Source organism: Conger conger, chromosome 5 (genome assembly GCF_963514075.1).
Source record: "Conger conger chromosome 5, fConCon1.1, whole genome shotgun sequence".
NCBI lineage: Eukaryota > Metazoa > Chordata > Actinopteri > Anguilliformes > Congridae > Conger > Conger conger.
The window spans coordinates 53262258-53268032 of record NC_083764.1 but is presented as its reverse complement, the minus strand read 5'-3'; the positions used below and the strand labels follow the sequence as shown (position 1 = coordinate 53268032).

At 38.7% G+C, this 5775-nt stretch overlaps 1 long non-coding RNA gene across 1 annotated transcript; it reads right to left on the bottom strand.

The window, feature by feature from the left end:
* Positions 1 to 1179: 1179 nt before the first annotated feature.
* LOC133127897 (uncharacterized) lies at positions 1180 to 3750 on the bottom strand. Its single transcript, XR_009708683.1, has 3 exons — positions 3611 to 3750; positions 3093 to 3173; positions 1180 to 2477 (listed from the first exon to the last, which is right to left on the bottom strand). It is a non-coding gene; the product is annotated as an uncharacterized LOC133127897 (long non-coding RNA).
* Between the last annotated feature and the right edge of the window lie 2025 nt (positions 3751 to 5775).

Here is a 5775-nt window from a genome sequence, read left to right as displayed (position 1 = left end):
AGTATATTGAGTTTATCTTGTGATCCTGAGGTGAAGCACTTTCCCAGATCTGTAGAATCACTGGAGGCATTGCTGACAGGGTTATGGGCGGTGCACGTGTATGTTGTGGAGGGAGGGTGGGGGTGTAACTGGAGGTGAATAGTTTGGCCCAGCTGCACACAGCTGTCATTACCACAGGGGGGCAGAGTTTCCCAGCTGTAAGTCACTTCAGTCCCCTGACTGAAGCAGCTGAGACTGACATTATTCCCCAGGCACTCTGCTGTGATGTTGGGTTTAGATACGGGCTCTACAGGAAAAGTAATCACAATTTTAACTTCACTCCATTCTCATATTGAACACAAAGTAAACATTTAAATATCCAGAGGCTTGGGCCATTTCACATTCATGGGACATTTCAACTTCCATTATTTGGTAATGTCAAGCATTAATGTGTACCCCAAATACCAGAAAATAATTTTGTGGAGGTATTAACCCTTGTGTAGTCTTAACATTCTGTATACTCCCCTTGTCTGAAGGGTCAAAAATGACCCGCCTTCACTAAACCCCTAAAATAAAGCAGTTTAATAAAATTTTAAACCCCAAGTCTATTTTGCATGAAGAAACAACCTGTCAAATTTCAAGTTGAAAAAATGTCATTTAGGGGGTTTCCTCTGCTTTTAAACATAGTGGTGGGTCATTTTTGACCCTTAAGACCACACAAGGGTTAACAGTCTAGTTGACTAATGTTAATGTTTGCCCAACTTTTTTATTTTATTTTTATTTTTTCATCATTTTAATGAGCATAGTACAAAGGAATCTGAACACCTGAGGATAAATGCAAGTAGCCAGCCAGTCCGTGTAATTACAAGTGAATTATTGCTGTCATCTCTCATAAAATTATGTATTCTCTTTAATAATAGAATACAATACTTAATATGAATGACAAATGATGGTGTGTAAAAGGTGGAAAAACATTTAGATAATGTGAAATCTGCTTTGTGCCAACTTACCAAAAACCTGCAGGTGAAAGTATGTGTTCTCTGGTGACCTAAAATGCCCTGATATAAATTCAATTTTAACTTGATACAAGCCAGAATCTGATGGGTTTGGTTTGTTCAGCCACATTGAGTCATTGACAATAGAGATCCTGAGACGGGTGCGTGGGGGTTGGACCCAAAATGCACGACTCAGAAACAATAGTAAAATAAAGTCCCGTTAGGGCTTTATTCGGGACGAGTCCCAGGAGCGTAGTCAATACAAGCAAAGTCCATACACGAAGATCCAGCCAAACAAATACAAAACAAACAAAAAGCACGGTGCCGAGGGAAGAGGCAATCTCGTAGTCGGTAGGCGTGCAGGGAGGTCCGGTAGCAGGAGAGCTGTCAGCGGGGCAGATGAACAGGCGGACGGCAGGCAGAGGCGTAGTCGTGGGCGAAGCGGGAGTCGAAACCATGAAACAATCAGCGGGGTAAAAGTACAAAAACGGTAGGCGGGGACGTAGTCAATAAACAAACGAAGGTCACAAAACAGAAATCAATAATCGATGGTCAGTAAACAGGCGTGGATCGTAACGTGTAATCAAACAGTAAATAATGCTCAAGAGTTGCGTGGAAAACAGAGGCAGACAATTTCGCAGTGAACAGTAGCGCGACTGGGCTATAAATGCAGGTGTAGACAGGTGTAGACAATTAGTTAGAGCGTAGCAAGGAAATGGAAAACAGGTGCGATGGATGACAAGTTTAACAAGGAGATTAGTAATCGTTAGTAATAAACCTATCCTGCCCTAGCATTAGTAAATTAGTAAATGACATGCACGAGAAACGTAAGGTAACATGAACACATGATTAGTCTTGTTAGTTTCTACCCAATCCTGATCTAGCGTTAGTAGTTTTAGTAAATAGACAAATAGAAACATTAGGGGAGTGAAGGACAGAACGAGAGAGAGAAAAGGCGGAACGCAAGGTTTGTGGAAAAACATGTAAAAGTGTATGCATAACAACGACCAGTTAACGTAACAATAAACATGCATCGAAACATAACACAAAGCGAAACTAAGACGATAATCACTCAACATAACCAGGTAATAAAATCGTACGATAACATAACTAGACATGACAAGAAAATAAATCGTAACGAGACATAACTAAACATGACAAGAAAATAAATCGTAACGAAACATAACTAAACAACATGACGAACCTAGACAACATAATACATGATAAGACACTACGTGACTAAGACAACATGAATAAACATAAATCAACATACAACATGGTGAGACAGACCTGAAACGTGACAGATCCTTCCCTTATATTGTTTATGGACATGAAATAATGTTTGAGGACTCCAGAAAACTATTCTAATTGTCTTGAAAATTAGGTCAACATTGTAGCTTTGGTTGGATTCAGGCGAGACAGGAAAAGAGATGCTGTCTCCCACTTTCACTCTGACTGTGGCCCGTCTCTCTACCACCCCCTCACACCACCTGCACTGGTACACTGTAAAAGAGAGGAGAATTATTCACACTGTATCATGGAGATGGAGTTGTCACATTATAACACACAAAGATGGGGTTACCAGAGAGAGGTTATTCACATCACAGAAGGTTAGGAAAGTGGGTGGATCTATGATTCATTTGGCACCTTAAAATGAAAAAAAAAAAAAAAAATATATATATATATATATATATATATATATATTTTTTTTTTTTAATAATGTACTTCATGCGAATCCAATTAAGCAAGTCCCATGATTATTTGATGAAAGGCTTGTCGTGAGATTCCCGGCAAACAATCGCTAACACTCAAATAAGGAAAACATTTCAGTCTTTGAATCGTGATTTTACAATATATTCAATGATTCAATATTGTGAATATGAAACCTACCACAACTGTATCAGAATTATTAGTTTCTGTAAGTGCTTGATAAAAAAGGAACCACTCCTTTCCAACATTTGTCTTTATATTTCAGGGTAATTAGCAAAAAAAAAAAATTACGGTCAGAATTCGTCCACCTCTGAGTGCTCCATTCAGTCTAGAGACTGAACTTGAACTGAAGTCTTAACTTTATTATACAGACTTATACTCAAAACAGAGGATTAAAATGTATTTTACCTATTACACAAAGAAGCATCGTTTCAACACAGATTCTTCTTGACGTTTTGAAAGCTTGGTATTGAGTGGTCATTCTTTTAACTGCAGAAAGATATTGACAGGAAGTAACGATTATCAAACTAGCTATAAACTCTACATTAATCCTCGTGTCCTACAGCGACAGTTTTGAAATACAGACCATGTGACACCTACAATTGGTACTTTATATTTTCCATTCTACCTCCTTAACACAACACTTAACACAACATAAGAAATAAGGTAAATATAAGATCTGTAGAAAAATATACCGGCCACATTTCAAATATACAGACTATTTAATCTCGTTTATAGAGGAAGCTATAGTTTAAAATGAACGATACATAAAGCCTATATATCACATGCATTTCAAAATTTAGGCTACACGTATTACCAGGAATATGTAGCATATAGACCTACCCTAAGGGGTGTACATGCATCGTGTCCTATGTGCAAAAAAAGAGTATATATTACATTTTACATTAATTAAAATTCAAACTTACCAGTAGCTACCATCAAATCATCACCAAATCATTCATAGCAATAGGCTCCAATATCTCTGAAACCGTGTTTTCTTTGCTTTAGAACGTGCAAACAAATATTCGGTAACCCCACTTTCACTTTACAACCCCTAGTCCTGAGCAGGGTCTTTCTTTGTCTAGTAACACGTGCTGGCGCTGTCAAACCTCCCACTTTTCCCACTGATGAATGCTTTGGTTGCATAAGCTGTGTGTTTTTGTCATTGTCTTGTTGAAGGATAAAGCGTCAGACACATTTCTTGTACATGGGGAGACAAAATCTGTCTATACACTTTCAAATAATTCCTATTGCTGCCCTCCAACATTACATCACCAATAAAGATGATTGAACCTGTTCTAGAGGCAGCCATTCATGCCAAAGCCATGATACTACCTCTTCCATATTGCACAGATGAGGTGGGATGCTTCGGATCATGGGCTGTTCCTTACTGTCTTCACACTCATCTCTGTATTTTTGGGCAAACTGTAATCGAGCATTTTGATCTTTCTGCTGATAAGAGATTCACATCTTGCCTCTATACTATACATGCAATTCTACTCTCAAAGCCTTCTGCGTACAGTCGCTAGTGATATTTTTACTGGTGCCCTCCCCAACCAGATTAGATGTTTTTCAGCCATAGTAAGATGAAAATGCAATATCCACTGATGAAAACAGTGGAATCAACAGTCTATGCAAAGGGAATCACCTGAGTCATCCGACAACTTACTTTTCCAAAGCTGACAATGGGGGGACACAAAAAGACCAATTTCTTTACTTTTGTCTCATATTCTTTTTCTGATCCCCAATTCAAATGGCTGAAAAATAAATGAAAAACACTCTACCGTTGACACATATTTGGAGGGCACTGCAAGTAGATTAACCCCCGGGAAAATGCAAAACTGACTAAAATGCTTAATAACGGACCATTTTATTTTATTCCGACTTAGAAAGAATGCATACACTTACATTGTAATGCTCTTGCTTCTTGTGTCAGGTGTGTATAAAGGCTGATTTATGCTTTGTTGCACAACACTTGTCAAAATACTGTGCAACGCAGTATGAATGGTGAAACCTCTTTGTAGTTATTTTGGTATGCGGGCAGAGTTCAGGATGCTATGTTTCACACTTTCGCTGCGTACATGAGCTTACTTAAACAGGAGTGTCCGAGGCATTACTTTAAAGACAAACGCTAAAACAAAACAAAAAAAGCCCATCTTCGAGTGGAATGTTGTTGACTTTGACGGTCAAGGAGAAATCCACACTTTTAACATGCACATAATCTGAACAAGTGTGCAAAACTATTCTCAAAGCACAACGACTGCTTTGCCTGTTTCCTTTTCTGCTTGCAAAAGTTATTTCGTTTTCGACAGTGGTGAGCAGGGCCACCATACACCCATTTGACCTCTTACATCAAGGTCAATATACAAGGTCAAGGGCTCCGTAATTATTGGCTAAAACTAATCTGCACAGCACTGGTCTAAATTTCACCTGGGTCTGGCAGTTACAACAGCCTGCTACCGCCCAACAGCCCTATATTGTGTTCCTACACCATTTTTTTTTTTTGCTTTAACTGATCACTGAAGAGACACTTATCTGAATTCTGTGCCATTACATCTTTATACCCATGAAATGTTGAACCATTACATGACCACAAATGATCCAATGACATGCTCTATGGCCTGGTAATGTTATATTTTTAGGGAAAAAGGGAATACTGGAAAACTATGTATTTACCTAAAATAACTATATACTTTTCCTGGACTTATACTACTCTGATGCCTTTTCCCAGGCAGTGGCTAATTGGAATTGCAATGCGTACTACTGTCATCATGGTTTGTTTGTATCTAACAAATGCTATGTAGGCTTTTAACCCCCTAAGTCTCACCGGCCAAGAATATACCATTTCAAAGCGTTAAAACTCACGGTTCTATCTGTATAAACTATTTTAAGATGCCATTGCTTTAGCAACAACACTGGTGTCATGGCTGGGGGAACAGAGGAACCAATAGCAGGCACTGGGATGATGAAAAAGTCAGACCAAATAAGGCAGATGTACAGATATCCACAAAAACCAGAGAAGAGTCCAGAGAATCAGGCAGGGGTCATACACAGGAATCCAGAAAACAAAACCAACCATACAGAATGCCAC